Below are 18,360 nucleotides of genomic sequence, written 5' to 3'. Positions count from 1 at the left end.
CTTTAGGCAGAAACTTTAGTCATGGCTAAAAGATAGATAAGTTAGACAAACAGATGAAGTGACTGCCCTGTGTTTTACCTGGTAATCACCATTGTACTCTGACCTGTCAGATGATAAGCTAATTGAAGTGGGATCCATCTCTTATTTAAAATATGTATAAACCCTCATGCCTTGCCAACTTCTGTTACTTTGTCTTCAAAATATGCTAGAAAGAAAGAAACTTAGTAGTATTAATCATATATTATAAATTGCTACTAATATTTCTATTTATGTATTTCTCACTACAGCCTATTTTACAGCAGAGGATACCAAGGCTCAAAAGAGGTAAATATGTTGCCCAAGATCACACTCCTCATAACTGCTTAGTAGGAAACATAAGCCCAGGGTGACTGACACCAGATCTTCATTATCATAAGAAAAGGTGGGGGTGGGGAATTCACAGACTAGCTTCCCCTATTCAGGACACACTAATCTGATTAAGATCCATCACTATTAGAAAACACACATTTTATGAGAGAATAAATTTCACATGGCTCAATTACCTGACGCATAGGCGAGCCCATTTGTTGACACAAAATTGACTCTCAATATAATCTATGTTGTGCATTTCTTTTTTTAAAGTAGTGGATTCTGACTGATATTGCTGCATACGAGATCAGTTAAGTTTCAGCCTAGAGTTTGACTGGCTATATGGTAGTGTATGTTTAATCCAACCCATACCACCATTTAATTGTAAAAGAATCAAAGTTATCTTTTCTGTGACAGTCTTCATCTCTTCAAACACTGTATCTGTTTTGATCCATCTTGACTTCATGTTGAGGTTAGGTTTAGAAACTGTCAAAAACACTTTTAACAAGCTTATTACAAAACACTACTCCAAGAGAATCAACTGAGTAGATTAACTCAACACAAGAAAATATTCAATGATTATTATAGTATTTGAAAACAAAGGCCCATAGAACTATGGTAAAAAGAGACGGGATAGTGAAATCATAGTGAATTCATGGCAAATTTATTTATATCTGAAATGGTTAATAATATATATATATATATATATATTGTGAAACAATATTAACTTTTTCACCAGCCATGTTTTATGACTTCATGCAATTTTATAAAACATTTCTCAAAATCTTGAAGTACATTCAAACACTGAGGCTAAGGGGTTACATGTCAGATAAGTAATGAGAAGATCAATGGAAAAATAACTTTTCAAGAAAAAGTCCTTATCACTTAACATTGAATATCAAGAAAATCAATGGAGAATCTTTGTTATTTGCAATTTTTAAAAAACAGTCAATTTTAATCTTAGTTTAGAGCTTCACCTTGATCGACTAGTCAGCATTTGAGTTGTTTTGTTTAGCAACCTGGATAAGAAATATCCTACATTCTTCTTTTTTTTTTTCTATCAGCACAGAAAAGGAAATTTATAGCATTGTACCTTTATAAACAAGTATTTTTATGTAAGTGATTTGCTACAGAGCTTTCCTTCAATTGAGGCCAATTTTATTCTTGAGAGACATTATATTCCTGATTTAATATTTTCATTCTCAAAGTAGGAGTTTATATTATTCTATTTTCACTACCTTAATATGACCTTGGGAAAACAATGGATTAGGCAAATCCATACAGATTTTATCTTTCAGGGATTGTGCTGTCTTTGGGGGATTGAACCCAAGGACACTGAAATGAGATACATCTCTGGCAGGGTAAAGGGGGCCCTAGAGCAGAATAATTAATGGAATCCCAGAAAAAAGGAGAGCTTAGACCTCACAGAAAGGCAATGATCAGTTTCCACTAAAATCTAGTACATCTACTCTCCTGAGTCCTTGGCCTCAGCAAAGTGGATGGAATGCAACATGCAGTCTCAAACTGGATGAGGGAATGAAAGTAAACTCAGAAATGAAAGTAAACTGACACCAGAAAAGACAAAGGGGCAGCCCTGGTGGCTCAGCGGTTTAGGGCCGCCTTCAGTCCAGGGCGTGATCCTGGAGACCCGGAGTCCCACGTCAGGCTCCCTGCATGGAGCCTGCTTCTCCCTCTGCCTGTGTCTCTGCCTTTCTCTGTCTTTGTGTCTCTCATGAAGAAATAAATAAAATCTTAAAAAAAGAAGAAGAAAAAAAGAAAAGACAAAGGTTTACATAGGACAGATGCAGAAAAAAGGGCAGGGTAAATATGTAAACATATGACGTCACCAAGAAAAAGAATGAAAGAAAAAAGGAAATATATATCATGCAAAAGAGAAAAAAAATATAGCATTTACGAGAAAACATAACACAACATAAGTATATATCCTACAAGTACTTTATACCAGTAAAAGATTAAATAAAGCTATGAGTTCAAGAAAGGAGGAGCTCAAAAGCAATATGATACATAATAAGAAAAGGCAAATGGAAAGAATGCAAAGCAAACAGATTAAGAAACCAAATGGAATTACTCTAGACCTGACATTAGAAATAGTAAAAAAAAAAAAAAAAAAAATTAATGTAATTTTAAAAAGCTTTAGATAAACATGAATGTGAAAGAAAAAGGCAAAGAGTAACTAGAAGTAACTAGAAGATGATAAGAAATAAGGAAGGTAATGAAAATCCAGCCTAAGAATGGTTGGGATCACTATGATGGAACCAATTAAATAAAGCATTAAAAATATGGAGGGATATAATGCAAGAAATATTTTCTGAAATAAAGGAAGAGGGATGCCTGGGTGGCTCAGCACTTGAGCATCTGCCTTTGATTCAGGGCATGATCTTGGAATCCTGGTATCGAGTCCCACATCCGGGTCCCTGCATGGAGCCTGCTTCTCCCTCTGCCTATGTCTCTGCCTCTTTCTCTGTGTCTTTCATGAATAAATAAATAAAATCTTAAAAATAAAATAAAGGAAGAATTAAATTTACAGATTGAATCCCAAGAAACTGATACCAACAAATGCTACAAAAAGTATATTCTGGGGAAATCATTAAAATTCTAGAATTCTTGGGGCACCTGGGAGGCTCAGTGCTTGACTGTCTGCCTTCAGCTCAGGGCATGATCCCGCGGTCCCAGGATAGAGTTCCACATGGTTCTCCTCATGAGGAGTCTGCTTCTCCCTCTACCTATGTCTCTGCCTCTCTCTCTCTCTCTCTCTCTCTCTCTCTCTCTCTTTCTGTGTGTGTGTCTCTCATGAATGAATAAATGAAATCTTAAAGAAAAAATAAATAAATTCTAGGGCAGCCCGGGTGGCTCAGTGGTTTGGCGCCACCTTCAGCCCAGGTATGATCCTGGATACCTGGGATCGAGTCCCATGTTGGGCTTCCTGCATGGAGCCTGCTTCGCCCTCTGCCTGTGTCTCTGCCTCTCTCTGTTTCTCTCATGAAATAAATAACATCTTTTTAAAAAAAATTTTTAGAATTCTCTGGGACTCTAGACCAAAAAAAAAAAAAAAAATCAGGCCTTCTACAAGTGAGAAAAAAATGAGGCAAATATCATTCTCATTTATTGTAGAAATAAATGGACTGCCAGAAGACAATGGAACTATGTCTCTGATGTTCCGAGGGAAAGAAAAATGTTATAGTTAGCCAAAAAATGATTCAAAGATAAAGGCAATTGACAGATATTCTAAGACATGGAAATCTTAAGGGACTAACCTGCCAAAATGAAGGAGCCCTGTGATCATTTCATTCATTTAAATATAGAGTTACATTTAAGCAACCAAAAGGATTATGATTTAAAAATAAATAAATTTGTAAACTCTCACCAAATCAAAGCAAGTCTATAGGCAGGAAGAAGAAGTAGGGAAAATGATAAGAAAGCTCATTTCCTCGCCTTTTTTAACAAGTAGCCAATCCATTTCATCTAAAATTGTAACATGTAGGTTAAAAAATAAATGACTCTCACCTCTTAGTTGTTTTTTCTTTCTAGCTGTACAACTATTTATCCATCTATTGTTGCATCTGTCCATCCTCTACATATATGCACACAGATATATTTTATTTAAGTAAGCCCTACGTCCAATGTGGGGCCCAATGTGGGGCCCAGTGTGGGGCTTGAACTCATGACCCTGAGATCAAGAGTTGAATGCTCTACTGACAGCCAGCCAGGTGCCCCCAAATAGATATGCTTTTGTTTTTGTTTTGTTTTTTTAAAGAGAGAGAGGCAAACTAAGAAACAGACTCTTTTTAAAAATATATATATATTTTTTTTTTTTATTTATTCACTTGAGAAAGAATGACAGAGGGAAAACAAGCAGGGCAAGAGGCAAAGAGAGAGGCAGAAACAGACTCTCTTCTGAGCTGGGAGCCCAATGTGGGGCTCCATCCCAGGACCTGCAGATCATGACTGGAGTTGAAGGCTTAACCATCTGAGCCACCCAGGTGCCTAGATATGTTTTAAATAATGGTGTTTATCAAATATTAACATTTCTTATTTATGGATGATGAGATTTGATGTGATTTATAGCTTTCTTCCTTTACTCCTCTGTATTACTTGAATTTTCAAGAAGTGACCCACATCATAGTAGTGGATTAAAATTGACCACAAATTCTTTACAGGTATTCTTGTCAAGAAATGGAGTCTGTCTCCTACTACTTGAATCGTAGCCGGACTTGTGATTGGCAATGACTAATAGGACTCAGCAGAAGATATACATTGAGATTACCATGCTCACCCTCTTGGAACCCTGAGACCCCCAAGCCGCACAGAAGTGCCAGTTGAAAGACCACATGAAGAGACAGTCCCAGCAATCCCAGCTGTTCTAACCATCCTAGATGAGATCCTAGACATGTGAGTTAGACCAACACACCCCATCTGAATTGTGTGGTTACTAGAGCTGGATGAGTGAACCCAAATAGAATCAGTAGAATATCCTAGTCCAATCATAGACTTATGTAGACATGATAAATTGGGGGTAGGGGGAACAAGGTACTAAGTTTTGGAGTTATTTCTTACAAATCAATAGATAGCTGATTTACTCTCTTTTACAAAAGAATAATTTCAATACTCTTTTTACAAAGAGTTTATTTATTTATTTATTTGAGAGAAAGAGAGAGTGCACTCCTGAGAGAGCGCAATCAGGGGAGGAGCAGAGGGAGAGGGAGAGAGGCAGACTCCACTGAGCATGGAACCTGAACAGAAGGCAGATGCTTAAACAACTGAGCCATCCAGGTGTCCCTAATTTCAGTACTCTTAAAAATCTAAAGATGCTGAAGTCCCCATTCTACATAATAGGGGAAATTCTCCTTAACTTGAATTTTTCCAAGGGGCTCATGATTTCCCTGTCAATGCATACTACACCCTTCTTTCCCACTATTACCTACTCCTTCCTGACATTCTCCATTACCTACTTTGCCTTTTCTCACCAGCCCACTTCATCCTACACTATCCATGACTCTAATTCCTCAGTTGCCCCCAAAGTGCCACAAACACAAAGCTTGTGTATGTCTCAAACTTTTACTAAAGGTAAAAGATCAAGACAGTATGAAGGCCCTATTCTTTATCTATCACTGTGCAATGTGAATTACTCCTAAACTTAGCAGTTTATAATAAGCAATAAACATATTATTTTACACAGTTTCTGTGGATTAGGCCTTTAGGAAATGGCTTAATTGGGTGGTTCTGGCTTGGGATCTTTCATGAGGTTGCAGTCATGATGCTGGCCTAAAATCAGGGCCAAAATCATCTGAAGGTTTGCCTGGGGCTGGAGAATCTGCTTCCAAATGGCTCATTCACCTGGCTGTTGGTAGGAGCTCTCTAGTGCTGCTTGAGAGGCCTCATGACATGAGAACTCACTTCCCCCAGAATGAGCTAGTGATCCAGGAGAGCAAAAAAGAAGTTGCAATGTCTTTATGTCCTAGACTTAGAGGTCTGTTATTCCTGGGATATTCTATTGGTTACAGAATAAGCCCTATTCAATGCAGAACTACACAGGAGCATAAATACCAGGAATTGGGGATCATTGAAGACTGTCTATCACAAGCCTTTTAGGATGAAAGTGATTCTCATCATTAGGAATCCGTGTCTGAACTGTTCATCTCATTAGTACAAACTACAAAAAATACCAACAAAATTCCCCAACCAGAGTCATCATGGAGAGTTGTACACTTTTGGGCCACACCAGAGAGCCCAGTAGAGAGATCTGAGCCCTGTGCCCTAATGCACAGCTAGGTCTATCCAGAAAAGGAGGGGGGTGTCTTTTTCTAGATTGCACAGAAATGTATTTGGAAGTGTGAAATGTACCTCTGGCACCAGAAAACAAAACAGAAGTAGAGCTTAGACATTCATAATATTTTAAACAAAATCATGCCAATTCTGTAACTCCCAAATAGGAAAGACTTTTGAGAAACCATTGGAGAACTATTAATATGGAGTTCATTTCAAATATTTGCCACAATCAGCAACTTACTGACCTTGATATGCAAAATTCAATCTCTTCCAAACTTAGAAACTCATCACAAGGTCAAAATTACCCACCACTTTTAGTTCTTAGCTTCTATCACACTGTAATTTTCCAATGCTTTGAGATGTTTGTGTCTAGACTCCCCAGTGTAGTTCTATGTTTCTGTAATATTCTGTTCTAGGAATCAATAGGAGATAAGCTCACAGAAAAATTTCCTACATTGTTTGGCAATTATACATTTAAGTAGAAAAAACCTGAAATGTGAATTTAGGGCCACCAATACCTTCCTAGCTATTGCATCAATATTCTGGGTATTGGGGCAACTGGGTGGCTGGCTCAGTGGTTGAGTGTCTGCCTTTGGCTCAGGTCGTGATCCTGGGGTCCTGGGATCGAGTCCTGGGGATTGAGTCTTGCACGGAGCCTGCTTCTCCCTCTGCCTGTATCTCTGCCTCTCTCTGTCTCTCATGAATAAATAAATAAAATCTTTTTTTTTAAATCCTGGTATTTGTTCTACCAAATATAAGGTATTTATAGTATGACATAATCTAGTCCAACCAAAACAGTTTCTTAAACCTTTGTGGAACTGCCCAATATATATTATGTTCTTGTTGCACCTAAAAGAGCTATTGCTGAATCATTTAATTGGCTTTATAAAGAATTGTGTGCAGTTGGGGCCACCCCTTTGCAGAAACTTTCTCAGGATATCAGATAGTTGTAGTCTTTTGAGTCTGTGCTAGATGTTAAAGTAAATTTAAGTTCTATTTCTTTTTTTAAAAGATTTATTTATTTATGGGGAGTGGAGGGCAGAGGGAGAGGGAGAGAGAGATTCCTCAAGACCATTTCCCACTGAGTGCAAATCCCAATATGGTGCTCGGTCCCAGGACCCTCAGTTCATGACCTAAGCTGAAACCTAGAAGTGGATGCTCAACTGAATGAGCCACCTAGGTGCCCCACTTCTTTTTCTTATAACCAATACCTCTTTGCATTATGGTCCTAGAGCTATCCTTAACTGTAAGAACAATAAATATGAATGTCATGGGCCACAGACTTCCTTTATTCTTTATGTCACTGTGTAATTTATTATTCTGAATCAAATGATTGGTTTCTCAGTCAAATATAGTGCTTTCTTCTGCTTTATCTCTCTTCTTTAAGCCTGTTGGGAGACTTTACCTTTGTCTGGTTGCTCTGATGTCGTAAGGTATGTGGCCTGTCTTCATCCTCTGTCTTCTACTGGTATCTGATGATGTGCATCTCTTCCCCTAGCTTTTTTGGCCCTTGGCCTTTATGTCTCCTGCATCTGTTAAGATTACCTTTGTCTCCCCACAGCTTCCAGCTGGCAGGTTTCTGTATTCCTTGTTCCAATTTCAAAGCTCCTTTGAGTCTACTAGCCTCTCTTAGACAAATCCACACCAACTTTGCTAGGCACAAAGCTGACCTGTTGGTTTGGGCCCACTCACATGACGTTATTTTACCTTAATTCTTTTTAAAGGTACTATCTCCAAATATAGTTACATTCTGTTGTACTGGGTGTTAAGACTTCAAAATACAAATTTGGGGGAGGGGCACACAATTCAACCCACAATACAAAATAATCTAGTTAGTAACTCAATTGACTTGTAAGTTTTCTTTGGGTTATTCTGTGTCCTCTTTTCCATGGGGCAAATGAATACAGGTTGTGGCAACTGACTCCATCGACTGAGGGTCTCAGAAATCCACAGAAGTGTCATAGTTTACAAAGCCCTTCACAATCTTTCACTAACGTCTTCGATGTCTTCTATCAGTTCTCCCCATATTTCACTTTCTCTCCTCTAGTCAGAAATTTCTTTTAGATTCTCAAAATCCACCTGTGTCTCTCACCTCTGGATCTTCAAAATGTTGTTCCCACATCTAAAATGCTATCTTAAAAAAATAATAATAAATAAAAAATAAAATGCTATCTTGTGGGGCAGCCTGGGTGGCTCAGTGGTTTAGCGCTGCCTTCAGTCCAGGGCCTGATTTTGGAGACCCAGGATCGAGTCCCACATCAGGCTTCCTGCAAGGGGCCTGCTTCTCCCTCTGCCTGTGTCTCTGCCTCTCCCTCTCTGTGTGTGTCTCTCATGAATAAATAAATAAAATCTTTTTTTAAAAGTCTCTTAAAAAATAAAATAAAATAAAATAAAATGCTATCTTGTCATTCTACTTCTCTTTCCCTTGTTCACTCCTGCAAATCATTCATGTCTCGTGGTAAGCTTTTCCTGGTACCTAAAAACAGGCTAAGCTTCCCTATTTGTTAGGCTTCCCATAGCATATAACCATACTTAGCATTTTCTAGAATTCAGGTAAAACACTTTTTATTATTTATGTCATATCTTTTTCTGCTAGGCTGTAAGCTGTACAGTGGCAAGGATAGTATCTGTGTTGGTCACACATCCAGAGTGTCTGCCACAATGTCTGTCATAAAATAGAAGTCTGATAAATATTTGTTGAATGAATGAAAAACTAACTCTGAGGCATTATTGGTTTGGTTCACAAGAACAGTATCTTATGGAATTTGACCCACATTTTAAATTTTAGTATTTTATTTTATTTTTTTAAAGATTTTATTTATTTATTCATGAGAGACACACATACAGAGAGAGAGAGAGAGAGAGAGAGAGAAGCAGAGACACAGGCAGGAACTGCAGAGATACATGCAGGGAGCCCGAAGTAGGACTCGATCCTGGGACTCCAGGATCATGCCCTGAGCCAAAGGCAGATGCTCAACCGCTGAGCCACCCAGGCATCCCAACCCACATTTTTTTTAAAAAGCAAAGACTTTACTCCATTTATCAGTCAGGATTGTTAGGCGTAAGCCACAGAAACTTACTTAGGCTAATTTAAGCAGAAAAGTATATTGAGGAGCTTGCAGTATCTTGCAGAGAACCAGGTTTGGAGGCTAGAGTGCCAGGTACAAAGACCAAAATCACAATGCAAAACTGCTGCTATTTCTGGGCAACCAACGCCTCAGCTGGCACTGCCAGCATCACTAGACACTAGGCAGTCAGGCTGCTACTAGAACCACTGTCCCTGCTGCCTCTAGAAAGCTGCAACTCTTGACAACCTCCACCACCATCATCACTACTGCCACCAGAGCCTCCACTGCCCAATTACCATCCTTGCACCCTGTCCTCACTGCCACTGCTGCCACCTAAACAGAGCACAAGCAGACTCCGCTTTTTCACATCACCAGTTTTCAAAACTTAGCTCATCTGACCAATACTACAACAGAAGCTGGAGAAGAAAATGTCTACTATTTTAATACCTATGAGGAATCAGGGCTACATCTCATAATGTGAGAAACTCCCAAACCTAGGAAGGAGGTTCAGACATGAGGCCAAAGTGACAAATGTTCACTGCATTGTTACTGCAGAAACAAGAAGATCCATGACTCCACAAGTACTGTGTCTTAATAGTGTCAGTGTGTGTGTGTGTGTGTGTGTTTAAGCACCTTTATAATCTTTGACATTAAACTACAAAGAAGCAACTAAAAAAAAACAAAGTCCATTGAGATGCTAACATCAGTGTTCAGCTTTGTATGCTTGCCACTGATCAGTTCCACCCTCCACTCACACTTGATGGTCCTGTCCATCCCAATGACCCATTCCCCAAAGTCTTCACCTCTACTTCTCTTTCTCCAGAACCTTTTATTCAACCTTTTATGTACTTGAATTTTCTCACCCCACGAGAGCAAGGTCTATGTCAAATGATCTTGGGGATGTAGTGCTTAGTGTGGGGTTGTACACATAATAAGCTATCTTTCAGCAAACAAATATTCTTAAGGAAACATGAGAAAGAAGCCGGCCTATCGCATGCCACCTCCCTGTAACACTGGATTCTCCTCAGTGCTTACAGCCTCTTTTGTTCAATGAGTCAGGCAGCTATTTTGAGCATTGACTTGACTCTTTCACTAGCTTGAGTTTACCTCTCAACACTTTTTCAGGCAGTATCAATATTAAGGAATCTATTTTTCTCATGTCTTTGAACTGCTTTGACCACACATATGTTCTTAGACCGCCAACAGAGAGCCTTCTTGCATCCTTTCCCTCCTTCCATCCCTTAGAACTTCTATAGTTCTTCAGTTGTTTTAATTCCTGCTTCTTTGCACAAAAGTCCTTCCTCCTCTGGTAGTCTGCATTTGAGTCATCTTCTCCACTGCCAGATACTACTGATGAAGGTGGGGACCTGAGGAATCTGGAAGAAATGATGAGTAAGAATTCCTCATATTGATATGGACTTTATTATTTTTTTAACCTAAAGACCTCTTATACTGAGGTCTTTTACTCTTGGTAGGCTATCTCCCCCTTCTTTATTTGCCTTCTATGAGTTTGAAGGTTATATTTTCCATATTATTTCAGTAATTACCACAAATGCTTTATTTTTTTAAGATTTTATTTATTTACTCATGAGAGGCACTCAGAGAGAGAGGAGGCAGAGACATAGGCAGAGGGAGAAGCAGACTCCCCACAGAGAGCCCGGTGTGGGGACTCAGTCCCAGGACCCTGGGATCACGACCTGAGCCAAAGGCAGACAATTGCTGAGCCAACCAGGCCTGCCTACCCCAAATACTTTAACATGGATACTTTAAAAAGTCTAGTATTAAAATCTTTCTATTACTTTCCAAATACAAAGATACAAATACAAAGTGCTTCAGATCAAATCAGTCTTCTCCCAAATTATTATTATTATTATTATTATTATTATTATTATTATGTATTTGGTTTCATATTTTTTAATTTGATAAAGTAGATATAATTTATGTGTTCACTATTTGTTTAGATTTACCTACATATTTACAGAAATCTCTGTTGATCATTTCTTTCCATATCTGAGACTTCCCATTTGGTATTACTTCTACCCGAAGTTCATCCTTGAGAATTGTCCTTAATAAGAATCTATTGGTAAATTCTGTTATCTTGTTTTATTTTAGCCAGGATATGTTCATCTTTCCTTCATCTTCTTGGAAGATTATTTCACCACATATTCCATTGTAGGTTGACAATTAGTTTTACCTAGTGCTTTAAAAATATCATTCATTGTCTTCTGGTTTTCATTATTATTGTTGAAAAGTCACTCAATCAGGCTATTTGCAATGTCTTTGTAGGAAGTATTGACTCTCAAGTTGCTTTTCAGGTATTCTCTTTACCTTTGATATTTTGTAGTTTCACTATGATTTATATCTCAATGATAATTTCTTTCTCCTTATCTTTGCCTGAAACTTTTTGAACTTCCCATATCTAAGGATTAGTTGTGTGTGTGTGTGTGTGTGTGTGTGTGTGTGTTTAATTTCTGGAAACTTTTGGCTATTATCTTCTGAACTCTTCCTTTTCTGCATTCTCTTTATTATTTTTCTGAAACTCCAATTAAAAATGTGTTAGAACTTGTCTTCAGTGTCTCTTAATCTGTCTCGTCCCTTATTTTTATGCTAACACAGTGTATCCTTTATAACCTTCAGTTAGCATTGAAAAAAACTCACCTCCAGCTAAATATAATTGGAAGTACACGGCTTCAGAAAGGGGGTTGGAAGTAACCAAACATTATTCTGTCACAGTGCATAGTGCAAAAGCTTGATCTTCAGGTAGACCTAATCCATTAGTTGGCTCTGGCCCATCTCTGAATAAGGCACACCTATACCCAGTTCAATGTATTTGACCACAGAGTAGTTTGAGCATTTTACAGGGTGCATTTCCATGTTTGTGTCTGAGTTTCTTATTAGATGTATTCCTTGAAAGAGACTCAGAGGCCTTTTTGGAGGGTAGGCATTGCTTTATTGCTCAACTTTCTTCCTCTTAGGGAAGAAAAAAACAGCAATCCCATGAGCAGCCTCTCTTTTGGAGGCATCTGGTGCTGATTTTTCATCTGTCAGCTGAAATATCTCTGTCGCAGTCATCTGAAAGAGATGTTCATTGTCACATAGTGTTTCTGTCTGAACACTCTGAGCAAGCACAGACCTCCCTACTTCCCCATTTGGTTTCCCAAGACAACTCCAACCCAGCCCTGTTTCTGGAATCTTCTCCTCATGTCTTCACTCACCCACTTTGGCTTTCAAACTTCATGACTTATTCTCTGCACCGGGCTCTGTGCCTTGGCTTTTGGGTTGTTGCTATTGTTATTTTCAAGAACCCATTCTCTCTCTGGCTGTAAGATGTGGCTTCTGCACTGTGTTTTAGGTCTCCACTTCCTGTACCAAATAGTATGTTCCCATTCCTGTCTACCTGATCTTAACTTCTAGCCACCCCTTGCTTCTAACTATTTACACATCCTTTCCAACTTCCAGGTAGATGTTTATTCTAGCCATGTCTTTGATCTTCACCTATGGCATGGGCCATAGCCATGATGTAACATTGACTACTGATGCTTGCCAGGACCACAAAATATTCGAAGGAATTCTCTTGCCATATAAGAAATAAATGCAGCTATCTGAGTGCGCCCTGAGTACTATGGCTCAATATTAGTGCTTGGATCCTTTTGAGCTTCCCATGGTTTACAAGTTATACTGCATTACTCAGTAGGTATCTTAGAGTTGTTTTGAACCAATAAACAATGGCATTATGAAGACATGTTTCTTCTCTATTTTTAAAATATTTTATCCTGTTACACAACATTCCATAAATCTTGCTTATTCACATGTTATTAGGAGTCATGGCAGCTCTTTGCTTGTAGACTAGAGATTATGATTGGCCTGTCATTTTCTTTGATCTTCTTTTGTTTTTAGTTATTTTTTCTGTTTAAGTGCCCAAAGCCCTACAGGCAAAAATGCCTTCAAATTAAAATGTATTGTTAATATTCCAGACCACACACTTAGTTCTCCATGTGGCTTTGAGTTTTGCAGTTGAGATGATTGTGCATGATATTCTCATGGTGACAAAATGTGACCAATTCAGCCTATTTTCCAGAACTCCTTTGTTCCCTCAGGCAAACTTGGCATGATTTTGTTAAAGGTTCAGTTGGGATCATCCGTTTCTTTCCCCAAGGTCACTTTCCAAATTCCTTGTCAATCAGTTTAATGAAAGGTAAGTAAGTACCTGACTTCAGAGCAGCCAAATAGCATGAGTTTCTTGGGATGTGTGTACCTATGTGTGTGTGAAGAGAGAGAGAGAGGCCGAGAGAGAGAAGAGAGAGAGAGAGAGAGAGTCTGTGGAGTTGGGAGAATTAAGGGGGGATAACAAGTCTTTGTTCAGTGACATCATGAAGCAAGAACCTTTAAATGTCATGTTAAATTACCAAGGTTATTTATCAATTGAGAGACAGATACTATCACAAAAAGATATCCCAGGGCTTATTTTCATTAGCCAGGATGGGTACATTTACAAAGGATTTAGAAGACGCTGTAAATCATATTTTTAAGGAATGTAACTTCCCCATGCTAAGGTAAACCAGATTTCAGAGCCACCCTCAGAGACAAATGTTGTTTGCCCAAGCCTATCTGTTTCTGTTCCGTAGAATCACTTCATTCTCCACAGTACACTGATCAAGCCTGGATTGGGCTTGCTTCAGGCTCCTCTGTTACAGCTTGGCTCATCTACACTCTCTGGACACATCCTCACATTCTCACCTTTGAGTCAAGAGTACTTGGTAGTTATTTTCCCTGCAGGAATTGGTTCTTCTTCCTATCCACCTAGCCAAAGCTTACTCATCACTCATGTCGAATCCATACTCATTCAATTCTAAACTCCAAAAAGATAGAAGCTATGTCTGTTTTATTTCCAATCACTTACCCAGACCTGACACATAATAAATTCTCAGGAAATATTTGTTGAGTGAATAGGAAATGAATAAATGTGTTTTATTTTTTATTTTTTTATTTTATTTTTGAATGAATGTGTTTTAAACATGGTTATAGAATCAGGAAATCCTGTAACTCATGGTCACAAAATCAGGAAACCTTAGTACCTTTGGGTACCAAACAAAAGGTCAGGTTTAGCCCTGCTCAATGTGTCCAGTCTTGTAGGGGGCAGCTCTAATTATTTACCTGTTCATTATCTTGATATGCACTAAGCTCCAACTCTGTACCAGTGCTCTACTAGGTTTTATGGGACATATAGAGTTAAAATGGATTTGAACCCCGTTCTCCAAAAACCTATAGTTTAGTAGGGGAAGTTTGATATGCACATCAATAACTAAAACACAAGATTGAAAGTGACAAAAGCCAAGAGAGAAAAACTATGATAGATGAGGAAAGAGATTAGTTATGTAAGAGGATGTTAAAATGACACTTTGCTGTCTCACTTTGAGAACAACCCAATAGGTGCCAAGTCTTGGACTGTGTCTCCACTGCTCTAGAGCAAGATACTAAGAGACTCACCTTGAGAGTGTAGAGGAGATGATGTCCCAAAGGCAAGATCAAGAGGGGATTTCTTTGGAGAGAACAGTCAGTGTGCTATGAATTGCTCACTCACTGGCTCTGCAGATAGAAGAAAAGGAGTCACTTTCCTTCACCTCAAGCTAAGTGAGGGAGCTCAGAAGTCACCTCAGAAGTTTGGGGAATATGAACCTGTGCCTTAACCTAATCCAGTCATCTAAAGATGAGCGACTAGCCTGCAGCACAGAGAGAGGAATGTACTGGCAGCAATCTGTAGTTCCACAAACAGCAGGGCAAATGTTTGTGTTTTCCAGGAAGGAAAGATGTAGATCCCATGAGAAGGAGCTGATCTGAAATCTCCTCGAAATGAGTCATGCTCAAGAAGACTCCCCAGCAAGGAGAAAGGACCCCAACTGAGAGGGTCTGTGTAGGGTATGTTTGGAAGCCCAGGCCTGGGAGCAGCTCATCAGGCAGCTGCCAGAGGACAAGCATCCTGCGGGTGGGGCTGGGCAGCCCAGGGCGGGCGAGGTGGGGAGCCACTGCCATCTGAGGTCTCAGTGGGACACTCTCCAGAAAACCCACAAAAGCACTTCATAAGAGCCAGCATCGGGGGTGGGGAGGGGGGTGGGGAGCAAAGTACACTGCAGCTGCTCCGGCCATATAAAACAGTGCCATTCCCCTAATCCTCTGTGCCTTGGCCTGTATCTAGGGGCTTAGACAAGCCAGCAGCCAGTGAGCAGAAGAAATAGCTGGAAACTGATGAAGAAGCCGACCACGAATATCACTGCTTCCTCTGTGGGTTTCCCCACCTAGGTCAGGCCCCCACTGGGATGAGAAGCTTTAGTATTAGACAAGAGTTTGAAGTTGTGTTGGTTACCCAGGACCAGGCTTAAGTTATGTGATTATTAGGCTAGAGTGGATTTTTTAATGCCTAAACAAAGGGACTATTTATTATCTAAGCATGACTGGAAAAGCCATGGGACCTGCCAATATTCTATCTGTGAAGGGAAGGAAAGAGAAAGGAAGGGAAGGGAAAGATTATTTTTTAAATTTTTTATTAAAATGTAATACACATCCAGAAAGTGCATTTATCATAAGAATCCAGCTTGATAAATTTTCACAAATTGAACACATGCATGTAACCAGCACCCAGATCAAGCTATACCCTCCAGAAAATCCCTTTAGGCTCCTTCTCAGTCCCTACTCAGCTAGAGTAGATAACTGCAAAAACGGTTGTTTCCTTTTCACTCCCACCAGCAGTGTGTGTGAATTCTCTTGCTTCACCACCTCACCTGATATTTTCCTACTTTTAAATTTTATTCATTCAGGTGGCAGCAATAGTATCTGTTGATTTTAATTTGCTTTCTCTTGAAAACCAATAAAGTCAAGCTTTTTTTTTTATGCTTATTGGCCATTTCTTTACCTTTCTTTGTGAGGTGACCAAGTTTTTGCCCTTTTTTGTAAATGAATTATCTCTCTTTTTCTTACTACTTTGTAGGGGTTCAATATATATATTTGATATGAAATCTTTGTCAGATATAGGTATTGTGAATGTTTTCTTTTGATCTAAGTTGTCTCCTTACCATCTGAAGATATTTTGATGAACAGGTGTTATTAATTTTAACATAGTCCAATGTATAATGTTGGGTATGGAATCAAATTAAAATTTTTTCTCATGGATATATACAACTCACCAACATTATTTATGGAAATAACTACTTCTCCCCTATGGTGTTGTGTTTGTTATAAACTAGATTTTACATATGTGTGGGCCTGTTTCTGAATTTTATTCTGTTCTACTGGTCATTTGTCTATCCTTACATCAATATCATCCTGTTTGTATTTCCATATGAAATTTAAATCATCTTCATAATTTTATATGTCAGTTATACCTCAATAAAGCTGAAATTAAAACAAACAAATAAGTAAAATCAGTTCATAATTTCTGTCCAAAAAAGCTGGCTGTAATTTTGATTGAAATTTTTGAATTTATAGATCAGCTTTTGGAGAAATTTTTATCTTTAAAATATTTATTTTCTAATTCAAAACCATGATATACCACTCTATTTGTTTAGTTCTTACTTTGAGTAATGTTTTCTAGCTTTCAGTATAGAGCTCTTCCACAATTTTTGCTATACATACTCTTATGTGATTTGTGTTTTTATGCTATTATAACTGGTATTATTTTTTAATTTTAATTTTCTTTTTTGTTGGTATATGTAAATATAATTTATTGTATATTGCCTTTGTGAAGAATAATTTTTTGAAGCACTTCAATGTGCTAGGTACCCAATATGATATTTTCATTTATATAATCTCTTTTAATTTTCACCACAATCTTGCAGGTATATTTTATCTTCATTTGTTAGAGAACACAGGGTTTCAGTAAGAAACTTTCCCAAAGTCACACAAAAATTTTTCCAATTAGTTTTGAAGAATAGATTGATTTTCATATTTGAAGACATGTAATGGAAAAGGGCATCCAGGCATAGAAACTGTAATTAACAGGGATCCCTGGGTGGCGCAGCGGTTTGGCGCCTGCCTTTGGCCCAGGGCGTGATCTTGGAGACCCGGGATCGAATCCCACGTCAGGCTCCCGTGCGTGGGGCCTGCTTCTCCCTCCGCCTGTGTCTCTGCCTCTCTCTCTGTGACTATCATAAATAAATAAAAATTAAAAAAAAAAAAGAAACTGTAATTAACAAAGCAAAAAAGGGAAGAAAGAAAAGGAAGGAAGGTGAAACGTTCCTTATGATTAGCATCTATAAGTTATAGTACATTGAAAAATAAAAGTCAGAAAGGTAAATTGAAGACCGAACTGTAGAGTTTCCTAAGTAAATATGAAAAATTTTCACCTTCACTCTTTAACCTCTAGCCTTGTGGGATCTGGTAAATCTGGAACATAAAATTGGCAGTGGGATTGACTCATCGAGTCTACAATTTTGTCTCTCTAGCCATGTGAAATCCCCAAAACCTTTGCTGTTTTTCTGACCCCAGTGGTCACTTTTCCCTGGGCAAAGTCTGAGTGTCACCCTCTTGCTTGCCAAAAATTTGGTGAAAATTCCTAAAGAGAAAGCATCTGTAGACCCTCAGCTCAGATCTCATGGTTTTCTGTCTTCACAATCTTAATCTGTCTATTCTTCATTATTTCTACAATTCTCTGAGCTTGACATAGATGGCTTTTGTATTTTAGCTGGCTTTCCTAGTTGTCTTTGACAGGAGATTTGACCTACCCCATATTTCTCCATTCTATCCAGGAGTGGAAGTTAAACTTTGCTTTTTGTGTTTCTATTGAGAAGGGTGTTTTTTTTTTTTTAATAATTACTCTTATAGAGATATAATTTATATTCAATAAATGTAAAGATCTTAAGTGTAGAGTTAGATAAGTTGTTTGTTGTTGTATTTACTTCCAACTGTATTAGTCTCTTTTTAAATTTTTTTGGTAATCTCTTCCAGAGTTAACTACTCCCATTTGTAGGTGACGAAATGTATAAGGAATCCACTTCAAATATTGGCTCAGCTATGAGCTTGACCTTTCTCTTTACTTGAACTCAGAGCTAAGATGTTTGGATCTTGTTTTTTAGGTTCCAGGCCCAGAAGTGGTTTTCACTGTAGAAGTTATCTGCAGACAATCTTCTACTTCCTAAAAGTAGTCTACAATAGGTTTTAACCAGAT

The 18,360-nt window shown here is 38.4% G+C and overlaps 1 long non-coding RNA gene across 1 annotated transcript; it reads left to right on the top strand.

Moving 5' to 3' along the window:
* The first annotated feature begins 285 nt into the window (after positions 1 to 285).
* LOC140594744 (uncharacterized) lies at positions 286 to 16,609 on the top strand. The gene is made up of 3 exons (XR_011995963.1): positions 286 to 324; positions 4,527 to 4,758; positions 15,002 to 16,609. It is a non-coding gene; the product is annotated as an uncharacterized lncRNA (long non-coding RNA).
* Positions 16,610 to 18,360: the final 1,751 nt, after the last annotated feature.

Source organism: Vulpes vulpes, chromosome 12, assembly GCF_048418805.1.
Source record: "Vulpes vulpes isolate BD-2025 chromosome 12, VulVul3, whole genome shotgun sequence".
NCBI lineage: Eukaryota > Metazoa > Chordata > Mammalia > Carnivora > Canidae > Vulpes > Vulpes vulpes.
The sequence above is the reverse complement of the archived record's forward strand: the minus strand, read 5'-3'. Positions and strand labels throughout refer to the sequence as shown.